We start from the raw sequence: 15,097 nt of genomic DNA, 5'->3' as shown, positions 1-15,097 counted from the left end.
TGGAAAATGGATATACAGTGTAATGATACTGTACGATATGGTGGCAGTGGCCTCAGGAATTGTGTCACAATCGGTTTGCATGCTGGCAAAGGGTAGCGTCGTCATTGTGCATTGTGTGCAGTTTGTTCACAATGCTATTGATAGGTGGACCGGTTTATTCACTGCACTCAGCATTTCATTCATTACAGTAGCCCAGTATATCCTCACACAGTCTCCTCTTCATTTACATATAAATCGTACTAAATGGCCTTGCTAAATATGCTTTGGAGGGGGTCTGTAGGAAGGTAGCCAGATAGATTGTCAGCCTACAAAGTGCACTTGGAGACCATTTCCCACGGTTCACATCTCACATACGGGGAGAGGTTTAGGGTCCGGCTAATAAACACGTTGGTTGAGGTTAAAATGTTCATTTTTTTAGGATCAAAATGAATGCAAACACAACCAGAGATATATTTATTCTTCATAACCCACAATGCAACACTACTGCAAACAGTGGCCAAGAAGAAGTGCCTTAGGAGATGTCGTTTTGAGGAGACTAGTTTCTTTCACCATGAAATGTTCTCTAACTGTAACAACACGTGTTGTAATCAAATACTTCGATTAATTAATATTTAATGAAGTCTGGTACAGTTTATACTAGGGCTATTAATAAATGACTTGTGTGTGCATCATGTGACATCCTCAAATTGGTGTTTAAACTTAAACAAATATATAAAACAGAGAACAGCAGTGAATCCTCAGAGTTTTGGGATGTTTTCTTTGATACATTAAATACTTAAAAAAACACGTATCATTCTTACTGATCTGATTTTAGTTTCCCTTGACTCATTACTCAACTAATAGATGATGATTGGCTTGTGTTTGCCCACTAATGTATATAAGCTTATATTTAATACTAGGAAATATAAGTATATTAGAAAATGTCAAGATGAAAAAGTTATTTCTTTAGTTTTATATAATTTGAGGTCAATAAATACCAAATACAAATTAAATAACACAAAACAGCAAAGATCTTGAACAGGGAATCAGTTCTATGTATTGCCAAATATATGCCATATATATATTAAATATTCATAAGAAGACTTCTATAACGCTATGGTGCAGTGACAGAGTTGGTGGAGGTGCGAGAGGCTGAAGGTGGGCTGACTGCGTCGTCTCGCCGGCTCCCCAGTGGGCCACGGAGAGCAGAGGGAGCCCCGGTCGATCAGAGGGGGGCCCAGATGGACCGACACACACACACACACACACAAACGTACACACACACGTACACACACACGTACACACACACTCACTCAGTCACTCACATGTCATATGTTATCCCATCTGCACTGTAACCAAGCTGCCCGTAACCCCAGGGCCTTGCAGAACACACACACACACACACACACACACACACACACACACACACACACACACACACACACACACACACACACACACACACACACACACACACACACACACACACACACACACACACACACACACACACACACACTGCAGCGGTGTTCCCAGTGTGTAATTGGAGGTGAAGATAACTGCAGCCTTTCTTGTTTGCTTGAGTGGGCAACAATACACACACACACGCACACACACACACACTTCTCAAATATGAACGGTTTCACATGAGTGACAAAGCTATAAGTGAACAGTGTTGTACCGTCCTCCGTGTGTATTTTGTCCTTTGGAGTCTTTCTGATATTTGCTGAATACATAAACACACAACGGCAGTGAGATTGTTGTAGCTATTTTCTGAAAAACACACCACAACAATCATATCTGGTATCATGAAGAGCAGCGTAATACAGACAAACTGGTACAAAGAGCTGACCTGCAGATGAACAGTGTGTATGTCAAAGGTCATTTCCCAGCTGGATCCATCATTTTATATCAGTTATGGGGAAAAAACTGTCCTCACCAAAACACTAAGAGTCCCTTCACCTTGCTATTATGAGAAGAATGCTAGTGTCAGCATGATAGCATGCTCATAATGACAACATTGATCGTGTTCGTTGTTGAGATATTTCACTGCAGAAGAGATCATTTGCTGCAAATTTAGAAAATGTCAGGGAACACCAAAGCCAGGACTCATCATCTAAACCTGTCCTGAATTTAGTGGCAATCAATCCTTAGTTGTTGTTATATTTCAGTCTGCATCACATTGGTGGTCCGAGCAACCGAGAAGGACATTGCCATCCCTACAGCCGCGCTGCTAGAACCAGACGCCCTCAACACTACGACACAGGTTTTGAGAAATATGTGCATATATGCATACAAATACTACTTGATTGTTTCGATCGTCTGTGCTGTCGGCACAAACAAAAAATTGCATTAAAGTTCGATACCCAGCCCTCGCAAACATGTTTCCAAATCTTAACAATTCAATTGTGTTGTATGAGACCTTTAAAACTCGTCAAGTCAAGCAACTGAAACCTAACAAATGAAATGGTACGCAGGAGAACAAACAAAACTGCTCACACACACACACACACACCGCTGACCTGCTTATTTATCCTCAGTCACGTAAGACAAAGTGCCTAAACATAACATTTACATGCCTGAAACAACAAATACACGCACACACACACACACACACACACACACACACACGCACACACACACACACACACACACACGCACACACACACACACACACACGCACACGCCTTTGTCTAACGGAATGAGACCAGTAATCTTTCCTCCACTTATCTTGTACGCGTCAAGCCAAATGGGAAGTGAAAAGTCAAATATGAGACGTCACATTTAGTTTACCTCCCTGCCTACTCCCTTCATCTCTCCCCCCTCCCTCCCTCCCTCTTCCCCCCCCCCCCCTCCCCCCCCCTTCTTTGTTCTGCACATCTCTATTTGATTGCATCTCCCTCTGCCTCAACATGACACTCACACAATACACACTCGGCTTCCATTTGGGTGATGGCTGTGTATCGGCATGTTGAGTTAATGGATTTTATGCGGAGCGTGGCGCGTCTCGTCTGGAGCGTGGGGTAAGGAGGTCTTAAGGAACTGACAGAGAGAGGGGGGGAGGGGTGAGAAAGGGGGAGAGAGAGACTGAGAAGTCAAAAGGAGATGCAGAATATTAAAGTACGGGATTAAATCAATGCTGCCACGTAGGTGTAAAAATCACTTTTCCCTCCGCATCACACCTGGACACCACGTTGCCACATCTCCAAGAACCACATTCAACCAGCTACTTGTGAAAATTTCACTCTTTCTTTCACACTTTTCATCTCCAGGAATCCCACTTTGGCTGCAACTGACTTTTCAGTGGCGTTACGCAACTTCTCTTTGTTATACGACTTTGTGTAGTGGTTTTGGACTGCTGTATCGGTGACAAACTGGAAGGAAGGACGCATTTAATGAGCCAGGATCAGTTTTATCAAATACAGAAAGACTTTTGGTGTGATGCTGCAGAATTTCAAAAGTAAAAGGGAGCCTTTTTACACCTTAAAAGTCCAAACTAAGGTCTGAAACAAGGGTTGCACCTTTTTTAGATTGTATAACAAATTGCAATCGACCCATTCCATGCCTTGAACACAGACCGGCCAATCATATCGTAGCATCGGCCAGCTCTGACTACCTCTTGGCTGTGCAATCGTTTAAAACCCTCGCTATGAACACAACACACACTGAGATAGCTACTCTTAAAAGATGACACCGGCCCGCCAGAACTTGCTGTAATTCCTCCAAAATTCCACCTCTTTTCATCCCGCCGAGATTCGCCCGTGGTTTCTAAACGGGACCACGGAGCCGTAATTGAAATAAGCTGATCGTTTATGGAGGTCATCTACAGAGTTTAAGAGTTGCAAAGTTGTGGCTCCTCTGAGCAATTGTCTGAAACTTGGTTAATTACATAACGGGCCACTTTCGCAGGTGTAAAAATCACTGCGGTGGATTGAAAAGTCCCTCTGGAGACTCCGACAAACAGGAAATTGCAGTAAAGAGTTTAATTGTAGAATTGAGAACACTGGGAGGTATAAATTCTTTCGCCGGCACTCTGGAGAGCGTTTCCTTTGTTCCTGTCGGTGGGAGAGATAACAATTCCTCCCACCGTTAACTACCTGCCTGCCTGCCTGCCGACCGGGTTCTGTTGTGTTTTGTTGTGTTTTGTTGTTGCTAATAGGCCTAATTGGCCATAACCCAGGCACCCAGAGAGAGAGGGGGGATGGGGGAGGAGGGGGGGGAGACTACCTGCTCTTTATCTCTCTCTCCTTCACTTCTCTCTCACTCTCTTCAAGGAAGGAGAATTCCACAGAGAAACAGAAAGCACATTAAAGAGGCTATGAGGAACCTATGAGGCCCGTAGCTCTTCACACTTCTACGCAGGTAAAAGGGGGGAGTAAAGGGGGGTAAAAGGGGGGAGTAAAGGGGGGTAAAGGGGGGGGAGCAGGTAGAGTGCCACAAAGAGCGATAGAAAAAAAAGAGAAAGGAAGGCGCTTCTGTGTGGTTTCCCGAGAGCGAAGAACAAAGCCAGGTAATGTTTATGGATGATGATCTTTAAAGGCCCGGCGATTACTGAGCGGCACTTTGATACTAAAAAACACCCTTGATTATCACCGGGTCAGGCTATAGAATGTGTGCTCTTGATGTTTAATTGATGTGGCTATTTTGTGACAGTTAAATACGTCAGGCCGGCGGGTTTGATCTCCCCCCCCCCCCCCACACACCCCCCACACTATGCCATATCTTATAGCAGCAGATAGCCATTGATGTGAGATTCATTTGTTCTGCGCCGCAAGTAGTGATCCCCCCCCTATTTGATCCGTACGCACGCGGTTAATCTTTAGCTGTGACATCGCTCGCTGTGTGCGTTTGTGCGTTCCACGTTCCTGCTCCAGCGCCGCGTAATTCTACTTTCCTACCGGGAAACAAAGCGTGAGAAGCCGTACCAACTACGATACATTGGCGTGAAAATGAGCGGTATGTTCTTGCTACATTAAAGAAAAGCACACACACACACACACACACACACACACACAACACTACAGCGAAACACCTCAGTGTCCCCATGTAGAAATGTTGTGAAGCACGATGTGTTGTACTAATATTCCTCTGAGATAAAGGCAATAAAAAACGCCCTGCCTGCACTCTGAGGGAATACTATGAGAACAGTATGTCAGTGGGCAGATTGTGTGTGTGTGTGTGTGTGTGTGTGTGTGTGTGTGTGTGTGTGTGTGTGTGTTTGGTGCAATGGGACCTGAAGGAACACCGTGAGGACAATCTGTCGCCCCTCCGCCTGGGCCCTGGGTGACAGATGATGTGCTCCCATGCTCCCACTGCTGAGCAGTGTGTGTGTGTGTGTGTGTGTGTGTGTGTGTGTTTGGGGGGGGGGGGGGGGGGGGGGTTGGACCGTATGGAGACAGCTTGCAACAATAACAATAGCTTTATTCCAGCCATGTTGTCAAAGGTTTCAGATGTTCCAGCCAAAATGAATACAAAGATTGTCCTTGTCGGAGCATGCGCTACGAGTCATTCGCTGACATTCAAAAAGAGAGTTCATCTTCATCACCAGATAGTGATGAAGAGGCTTAGAGACCACACCTAAGGTACCCGTGGAAGCACCATAACTAACAAACGAGGAAATGTTAAGAAGAATCAAACATTCCATCAAATCCTGGATTTTCCAGATCAACATCCCGACTGAACGACTGACAACAACAAGGAAAGCAATGCCGTGATCTCATTAACAACACGGCAACCTGCTCGTCTACTCTGTTAACAGCAATCACGCTTCAGATAACAGGGCGTCCACGTTTTCAAAGTTCATTTTGAAGTGAGACCACTTTACATGCTTGAAGACGTGTGGTCGACCACAACAGGATGCAGGACGCCGATGCTGATTTTCATATTGTATTTGGGCACAATGCACAGGAAATCAGATGCATATTTTATTTTGCACAAAAGGGGGAACCAGTCATTTTACAAGAAATACATAACTTTTTTTTCCCCAGTTCCTCTCTTCAGTCTGCATAATATCAGCTTGTTTGAACACATACCGGCAGTTCCTTGAGAATTAATAGTCTGCTATCAAAGCCTTTACTTTTGTTCTTCCTCTGGTTTATTTACCTTGAAAACAACTGAACATGGAGCGCTGCCGGGGACGGGAGAATAACAGATTTATAGGAAATTCTGATTTTGAGAAAGCCACATCACCTATTAAAAGCACACCAGAGTTTAGGCATACCACCCCCACCTCATAGTCCCATCCACTATCTCTCAGCTGTGACCACAGGCTAGCCTTCTTAGCATTACTCACCATTGTATTTACAGTGCAACCCGGGGATAAACTCACCCTTTGTTACTGAGCACTTAAGACCTGACGTGTGCTGTATACACGCTGCAGAGTGGGGGTGGTGTGTGTATGTGTGCATCCATGCTTGTGTGTGTATTTCGGACAGCCGTTTGTCTCTTAAACTCAAACAAAAGAGCGTACATCCTCCATCACAGCTTTATCTGTTTATGCCATCAGCTCCTCAGCACCCACATGCCTGTAAACACATGAACCCACCCACTCTGTGTGTCTCACACACACACACACACACGAGGAAAAGCAAGCACCCAGGTGGGGGCCAAAGCACCCATGTCTGTGAAATGGATTCGTCCTGGTGGAAGTGAAGAGTTCATGCATGTATCATGTCCAAAGTGCATTACTGTACATGCATGGTTCCACTGGTCACGAGATTTCTGCAATACTATGGAAGATTATACACTTCTCGAAAAAGAAGTCTTTACACTTGCACACACACACACACACACACACACTATGGAAGTAAATGCTAATGTTGTAAGAGAGGTTACAGAGAGGTCACTCTCCCAACCACCTCATTCTTCTAATTGTCATTTAATGAAGGACAGCGGCACTAAAAACATGTTTTACAAGACAACTTTTATGGATGTATGTCTATTAGTAATGTGTATTCTGTAAATTGTCCAATGACAAATTGTGTAAAAGTGTAGGGCACAAACCCCCCAAAAACTTGCTGTCAGATAGACTATAAAGCATAAAACACATAAATCATAGGAAACAATCATAGCTACTAGCATTTTATTTACATCCTAATTTATTTTATTTATTAATTCTGATTTTATTTTCCCTTGTGTACTCAAAGTCTTCACAAGGAACTATTGATTAGAAGTGCTTTTATAATAGCACCACGAATGAAGCCGTGACAAACGCTGCACTTCCTATCACTTCTTCACAATAAAAGCATGCCACCGACGTGCCAATGGAAAGCTTTTAATGTGAAACCGCAGGAAATGTTCGACGTGCACCAGCAGTAACTTCAGCTCTGATATGGCTGAAAGCAATGAGCAAGGAAACGGTCAAATAAGGCTGTCAATGAGAAGATGCAGGTAGAAACTTGCTCTCTAGTCACTGAGGAAACCGTCACAGGTTGGCCATGTACCAAAGTCGTGAGGCTGCATTGGAAACGTGTCATCACAGCTTGGTTTGGAAAGTATGGAAAAACCCTTTATGAAGTTACACAAAGATGCTTGCCATCAACTTAAATTAGTGTACTACAGTCAAGTTTCCTTGAACGCACCAACCAACAGTCCCTGCTTGCTTCTGCCTTGTTGTAAAGTCTCTGTAGATTCATGAATGGAAAGCAAATAAAAGACAAACTGCAGTTCGTGGGCACCAGCAGGTAGACGAGCTATTCACAGAAACCGTGTCCGTCACATTGACGCATGTCGCCGACCCGCTCGCTCAACCTCCGCCGCTGACCCAGAAGTGGAGCCGGAAACCCACACAACAACAAAGTGACCCAGCGCTGAGGGCCCGCTGACCCCGTTAGCGGAGCCCCCAATCGGTACCCCAGTTTCCCTCCGCGGACATTAAAGCCGGGCCGGACTGGTTGGAAACGGCATCCAACCCAAGGGCTCCCGTTTTGAGGCTTTGGCCTTGTTTCCTGGACAGAGCAGAGGAGCCAAAACCCATATGTCAAACAATGTAATGCCCTGTGAAGCATACCATTTCGGTGGCGGCGTCCGACAGGACGGAGGGGAGGGGGGGGTGGAAACAGAGCACACATGCACAGACACACAATCCGATTGGAGGACGGGGGGCTTTCTGGATGGCCGCTCTGGCAGATGAAGAGACAGCAGTGACATAAAGTCTGCTTCAGTCAAAGTGGCGGTGTTTGTGAGCGTGTGCATGTGCTCAGGCCAATGTGTTTACACGCGTTTGTTTGTGTGTCTGAAAGTTTGTGTACGTGTGTGTACAAGGAGAGCGTGCATATGTTTTTTTCTGTATATGTGCGTGTTTACTACGTCTGTGTTTGTGGGCCTGGCATTGTGTTGTCACACACACACTCATATCTCCCACTCTTTGTCCCTTGTGCAGATGGCATGTGGGTCTTCTATTCTGTCCTCTTGGTCCCTCAGTCTCAGGGCGAGCAGGAGCCATATGTCACAACTACACTGACCTAACTCACATCTCACTGTCTCACAGTCTGTCAACTATTCAACCGGTCTCTACTTTCCTTCCCACTTTTCTAGAAGCTTCCTTTTGCCATCACTCGCTCAAAACCACACTTTTCTTATCAAAAAAGTCGAAAGAATTTGACCCCAGAACTATTTATTGGCCAACCAAATGAAGCAAAGTCTGCACTGAAGCTCCATATGTCTCTTTTGTCTCAGCTGTCCTTTCCTGTGCCCGTCTCCCATGGATTTAATTTCCCCAAAACAAACAATCCCATTCTCCCTACCCTCCATATGCTGTTCTCTGACCATTTACCTCTCTAGCCCCCTCTCACCTTGTGTCCCAATTCATGCACTAGTTGAACTCCCCTTGTTGGAGAACGGGGAACACAACAAACTCCACTGAGCCGTCGAGGACACGTGATGCCAGACAGCGGACACAGTGGTAGTGGTTACGCTTTGCATGGTGTTGCACTTATGCATAAATGAGTCGTAGCAAAGGGGAAACTAACAAACCTAAAACTCTATTTGAGTAAAGTTGGATTGAGCCAGAATTTAAATACTTGTGTGCATAAATACCTGGACTCTCACAAACACCTGGTGAAAACTCACATCACGGCACTATAGTGACATAAAACCCAATCTAAAATGTGTTATTTCATTTGAAATAAATGAAATGATCTTGAAAGTCCCCTTTGGGGGAATCAGACAGCGAGGTTGAGAACCGCTGCTCTGGGTAAAGTACTTTACATATTGTATAAAAATGAGCTGTAGTCATTTATAGAAACACAGTGAATCTACTAAAGATAGAAAGACGAAAGTTGTTTCAGATCATACTGTACACTGTAAGAAGTTGGTGAAAAATAAACACGTTCCTCTCTCTCTCTCAAGTCCAACCGGGGACAACTTTCTTTAGTATTTACTTGTAGATTAGGGGTTTTTAGTCTCAGTCACCATGGGCTTTCCCACACTGCCTTTGTGACTCGCATTTCAAGAGGACTGCATTTGGACTTGCTCTTTTCAGCCTCAGAAGCTCAGTTTTGCCGGTGACACACACCGACTGTAAGAATGACTTTACGGAAATGACTTGTTTATATTTAAGCAAATATAATGTGGATACATTTAGAGTTCTTTAAATTCTAAGGACAATCATTGTTAGTGCACCTCACAAGATACACTTCATGCCCCTGAATAACCACCCCCCCCCCCCCCCCACACACACACACACACACACACACACACACACACACACACACACACACACACACACACACACACACACACACACACACACACACACGCACCAACTATAAATCTAACACACCCTCAGTGTCAGATGAACAGATATGATGCTTACTGGCAGACCACTGGCCCCATAGAGGCCAGCCGAGAATGCCGATTGGCTGGATGCTGACTGTGTAGTCATGGAAACTGACTTGATCCCTGTGTGTGACCTCACGAAGGCCACATAAAAAGCTAGGCTACAGAGAGAGGGGGGGGTGGGGGGGGCATGAGTGTGTTAGGGAAAGAGAGAGAGAACGTGACGGACGTTGTCACCCAACTGTTTGTTTGTCATACTTTAAAAAGCAGAGTCCGCTGAGTACTCGCATGTATAAATACAGCATGTGTGTGTGTGTGTGTGTGTGTGTGTGTGTGTGTGTGTGTGTGTGTATGTGTGGTATGAAAATAGCAGCTGACCTACAAGCGTCCCGGGAGAGGTGGCTCAGCCGAAGACTGGATACCCATCAGAGACTCGACCGACCCTGGTAAAAAAAAAAAAAAAAAAGAAACAGAGAGAGATTCAGCTGGATTTCACACTCGGTGACACAACACACACACACACACAGAGAGATAAAAACACCACTACAGAGATGTTTACAGTGGTGAGAGGAGAAAAGAGCTCAGATGAAGTGTGTGGAGCGGACAAGATCATCAGAAAGATTGAAGGAGTTGAGAGCGAAGGAGAGGAACAAACAAGAAAAATCGATGACCATTAGAGGAGACAAAGATAGGAGAGAAAAAGACCAGAAAGAAGAAAATGAGGAATAAAAATAAAATTACACTCGGAGAAGAAGCAGAGTGTAATGGGGGAGATACAGAGACAATATGAGTAGGCCAGAATAAACTTTTTAAAAAAGCATTTGTTCTTCATCTATTCAACACAAGAGCTCCCTTTATTTTAGGAGGCTGTTTAAAAGAGTTGTCGTACTCCTCCATATTTGGAAAATGCACAAGTTCATTGTTGCTGTGCTCGTTGTCATTGTTAAAATCAATGTGGATTCTTCATGCAGTGTGGAGTTGCCTAGAAACCTCCCGGCTCCAGGAAGTCACTGCACCCAGCCAATGAAACGGTGTTGCTCATAACCCACCATAGAAACCAGAAAATGAGGTTCTTAAAATGTGAATTAATGAGCCGGATGATTATCAGTCATGATCGGTATCTATAGTATATCAGCCCTGAAAAACCCACATGAGTCGACCCCTCCTTTAGAGGTACTGTTAGAGGGGTCTGCTGCCTTCAGACATAACCAAGTTGACCCTGTTTCTGGTCTTTGTGATCACATAAGATAAACTAACTGGCTGCAAGTTCATATTCATTCCAACCATCTTCAGTACAGAGTTTTCCCAGTCTATTATAGTCTGGTCTAGTAAAACCTGCTCAGTCCAGTTCCTGACCCATGCAGTCTGGTCCAGTTTGTCCCATTCCTTCTTCACATTTACAGATGGTAAATTACGCTCAATAAAACATACATGCAAAAAAAAAATTTAAATTAAAATCCTCCTCACTCTCTCGAAAGGCACAACCAGTGCAGACGCTGTGGACACGGCTAATGAAGCCGAGGACAAAGACAGCTCATTACCTGTGTGAAACACAAACTGTGGGTAAACATCCAGATCAGTGGATCTCCTCTTGGCAGGCCTCGGCTGCCTTTCTGCCACGTCCAGCCACAAAGCCGCCACCCTCCTCCCCCTCCAACCCACCACCTCCCTCTTAAACATCAGCCATTACATAAACACTCACATGCACACACACACATGCACACACACACACACACACACACACACACACACACACACACACACACACACACACACACACACACACACACAGTTCCATTTATTACTCTTTAAAAAGGTCATTGTTTTCTGTGACTAAGCGCCCGAGCTTTTGATAATTTTATGCATAAACAAATGGCAAATTTGTGCCACATAAATATGTATTAGCAATTAATAATGGTGGTGTGTGTGTGTGTGTGTGTGTGTGTGTGTGTGCCAGGTGCACGCCGAGTGGGGCTGGCTGGCTGCTGGTGGTGGAGCAGCAGAGCTGGACGGGTGGCTTTATGTTGCTAGCTGGTCTCCCTCTCCTCCACTGTGTCCGCACAATGGCCAGTTAGCAGCACACCAGCAAAATGACATGCACCACTCAAAAAGCCCACACACACACACACACACAGACAGACACACACAGACACACACACACACACACACAGTTACAAATCCAATGCTTTTACAAGACACACAAACATATTAAACACACATGTACGTGTGGACAACCATCACATTTCACACCAAACACAAGCTTCTGTCTTCTATAGGTCTACGTCAGCTTCATGAGAGGAAGCAGGAAGTTGGTCACTGATTGATTAATTACTCCAATCAAATCATGGCTCAACTTTAAATCACGCTGCATCAAACTTTAAAAGTATCTTTAAAAAGTCTGTTTAGTTTTGACTCCAGACCGTTTTATGCTGAACAGGTCGATTGGAGCAACAGGCAGCCACTGTTAAATATAGTTTTTTTCCCCTTACTGTGCTGCTGTACGTTTATGTAATTTGGCCATGTTGCTCATTAATCCGGCCAACAAGTTTTTCTCAAAGAAGGGGAAATTAGAGTTTCTCTGCCAAGCCGGAATACAGAGCAGACGAAAGTTAGCAGTTTCTCCCTTCCCCTCCCCCTTAACAGCTACCTACGAACTAGCTCCTGACAGCACATTTATTTATTTTTATAGGTATACGTGTGTGTGTGTGTGTGTGTGTGTGTGTGTGTGTGTGTGTGTGTCCTACGTGCACTTGTAGGACAAAAGGCAGCCCCATCTGTTCCATTGTCACAGGGTCTTTAGCACAGATCAGATAAACATGACATTTGGTATGAGTGGCCAAGCTCTCATCAAAAACCCTGACATCAGATCCTACTGTCTGCTCCTGTGTGTGTGTGTGTGTGTGTGTGTGTGTGTGTGTCTGTGTGTGTCTGTGTGTGTGTGTGTGTGTGTGTGTGTCCTCCTAACCTGAAAAAAGGAGTGCACACTTACGGGTATGTATGATGTGCATGTAATTTTCAAATTCACTACAATTTCAATCACCCGTCTGTTTGTCCTTGTGTGTGTGTGTGTGTGTGTGTGTGTGTGTGTGTGTGTGTGTGTGTGTGTGCTGGTTGTATAACCTGCTCCCATTCTCAGAGGTGCAGGGCAGGGCTGACACACTGGATCTGTAGCGGCTGTGGGAGGATTAGCGGCCCATTGGCCTAATCAGAGGAGGTAATCAGACTATTCTCTATCATGACAACAATCAGCCGAGAGAGACACACATCTGCCTATTGAGCTCAGCTCTTATGCCGTAACAGTGATGAAACATCTGGTCATTTGGGGCTCAACGCAATCAAGGAGAGGGATTGGGACGGTTGCAGATGGCAAAACCTATAGTAATTATCTGTTTTAGGCAAAGAGGGATGTGCACAACAGTCAGGTTCCCAGGCCACCCTGCGGAACAATGAGCTCTCACTGTGAGAAGCTATCAGTGGTGCTGAGGAGAGAACGGATTCCATTATCCAAAGCACCTCTTTTCACATGAAACACAACGGCCTTGACCTCTGCTCTGACTATACACGATATACGTAAAATAGTTCATGGACGCAGTGCTCATAATAATCATACAGCATTAGGGGTGTGAATCTTTGGCTTCACAGCAATTCGATTAACGATACAGTAGTTGGTGATTTGATTCAAGGACGTTTTTTTTTTTTTTGTAACGATTCGATTCTGTAAACCAAGATTCGATTCAGTAACTTAATTCTATACCCATTAAATAAACATGCAATAATGCGAGTGAGACTATTTGTATTCTTCTGAAAGCTGAAAAATAACATATTTATTCTAGAAAAAAGTAAACCTGCATAATACTTTATGCTGAATACAAAAACATTGCTCAGTTATTTTGAACATTATTCAGTAGACTACATGCTGGCAGGGGAGAGAGTGTCTTAGACGTATTAAAACATTAATCATAAGTAAGAATCACGATTCATCCCATTAAATGCATTTATATGGATTATTGGTGAAGCCAAAACGATTCATTCTATTTATTTATTGTAGCAGATCGATATAGTAGAATCTATAGGACTGACTATCGATTCATCGATTCATCGAATGAATCGTTACACCTCTATACAGCATGATACCTTCATTTTAATAGTGACTCTTCAACAACAGAAACCAGACTAAAAGTTGAGTGTGATGGATCACCTGCTGCAAGCCTCAGGAAATTACTTTTGATATTGATTTGTTGTGTTTTTTTTTTAAAAGTCATTTCTGAAGCAAACATGGTTCTGTACTCTTACGGCCTCCAAACAATTTAATAAATTAATCAGTGATCAGTGATGTCATGGCCACACGCAACAGTACACTTGTGATTACGGTACCTTACGCATTTACTAACTAACTAAGGACTAAAAGGTTGCTTGATTATTTGAAAAAGATCAACTTTTACAGGTGGATTTAAGGTGATGATCCTCAAGCATCTATGTTACCATCTGCTGGAGGAAATTATGCCAAAACTATACTATTATACTGGGAATATTTCATGACACTTCTCATACCAAATCCAGAGCTGTTTCTTTAAGTCATTTTTGTATGCGGAGTGATCATACAGCTTAGTTTGGAGCAGGAAAAGAAAAAGTGATCGCTGTCAACGTTTTCCCGGGATCCAATAACTTAAATAAATCACAACATAACATGAACCAGAAAAGGCTTCTCTGGGGTTCAAACAAACAACGAGAGAACTCAGCTACTACAGAGGTTTCCTCCCGTTTCTCTCCTTGGCCCCGCCCACTAAAACCAAGAGTGTAACCGACTATTGCCATCACATTCCACAGTGTCTGAAGCAGCAGCCGAGTGGGCCAAATTACCTGACTAACTACACACACACACACACACACACACAGAAAACACACATGTGGCTAGTCGAAGCAAAAACTGACCCCCACTGGATACCCCCTAAGAGTTACTGAACTAATGCGTGCCCCTTTGTGCGTGAATGAATATGTGTGTTTCCTGTCTGGGTCAGTGTGTGTGTGTGTGTGTGTGTGTGTGTGTGTGTGTGTGTGTGTGTGTGTGTGGCTGCTCTGAGACACAGAGTCCAGTCAAAACGCTCCAGTGGAATAAAAGAGCCATTGTTCACCAAGGTGGTCCCTGTAGGACCACCAATTCTACCCCTTTACACACACACACACACACACACACACACACACACACTCACACTATATACATACATATACAGTCACACATTCAAACATACACACGGGTTGCCGGCCGCCAGACAAACACCCAGAATGCACAGGGCCCTCTGACTAATCACAGCTTTGTGCTAGAGGGTGGCAGTTGCACGGA

At 44.2% G+C, this 15,097-nt stretch overlaps 1 long non-coding RNA gene across 1 annotated transcript in view; it reads right to left on the bottom strand.

Annotated features, from left to right (window-relative positions):
* The window catches only part of LOC311032256, a 68,074-nt gene that overhangs the window by 26,898 nt on the left and 26,079 nt on the right, over nucleotides 1-15,097 (bottom strand). The window contains exon 4 of the long non-coding RNA XR_014599167.1: nucleotides 10,135-10,199. This is a non-coding gene — a long non-coding RNA (uncharacterized lncRNA). The remainder of the gene's footprint in view (nucleotides 1-10,134; nucleotides 10,200-15,097) is intronic.

Source organism: Eutrigla gurnardus (assembly GCF_963514095.1).
Source record: "Eutrigla gurnardus genome assembly, chromosome: 21".
In the NCBI taxonomy this organism is placed as follows: domain Eukaryota; kingdom Metazoa; phylum Chordata; class Actinopteri; order Perciformes; family Triglidae; genus Eutrigla; species Eutrigla gurnardus.
This window is presented reverse-complemented; position numbering and strand designations above follow the sequence as displayed.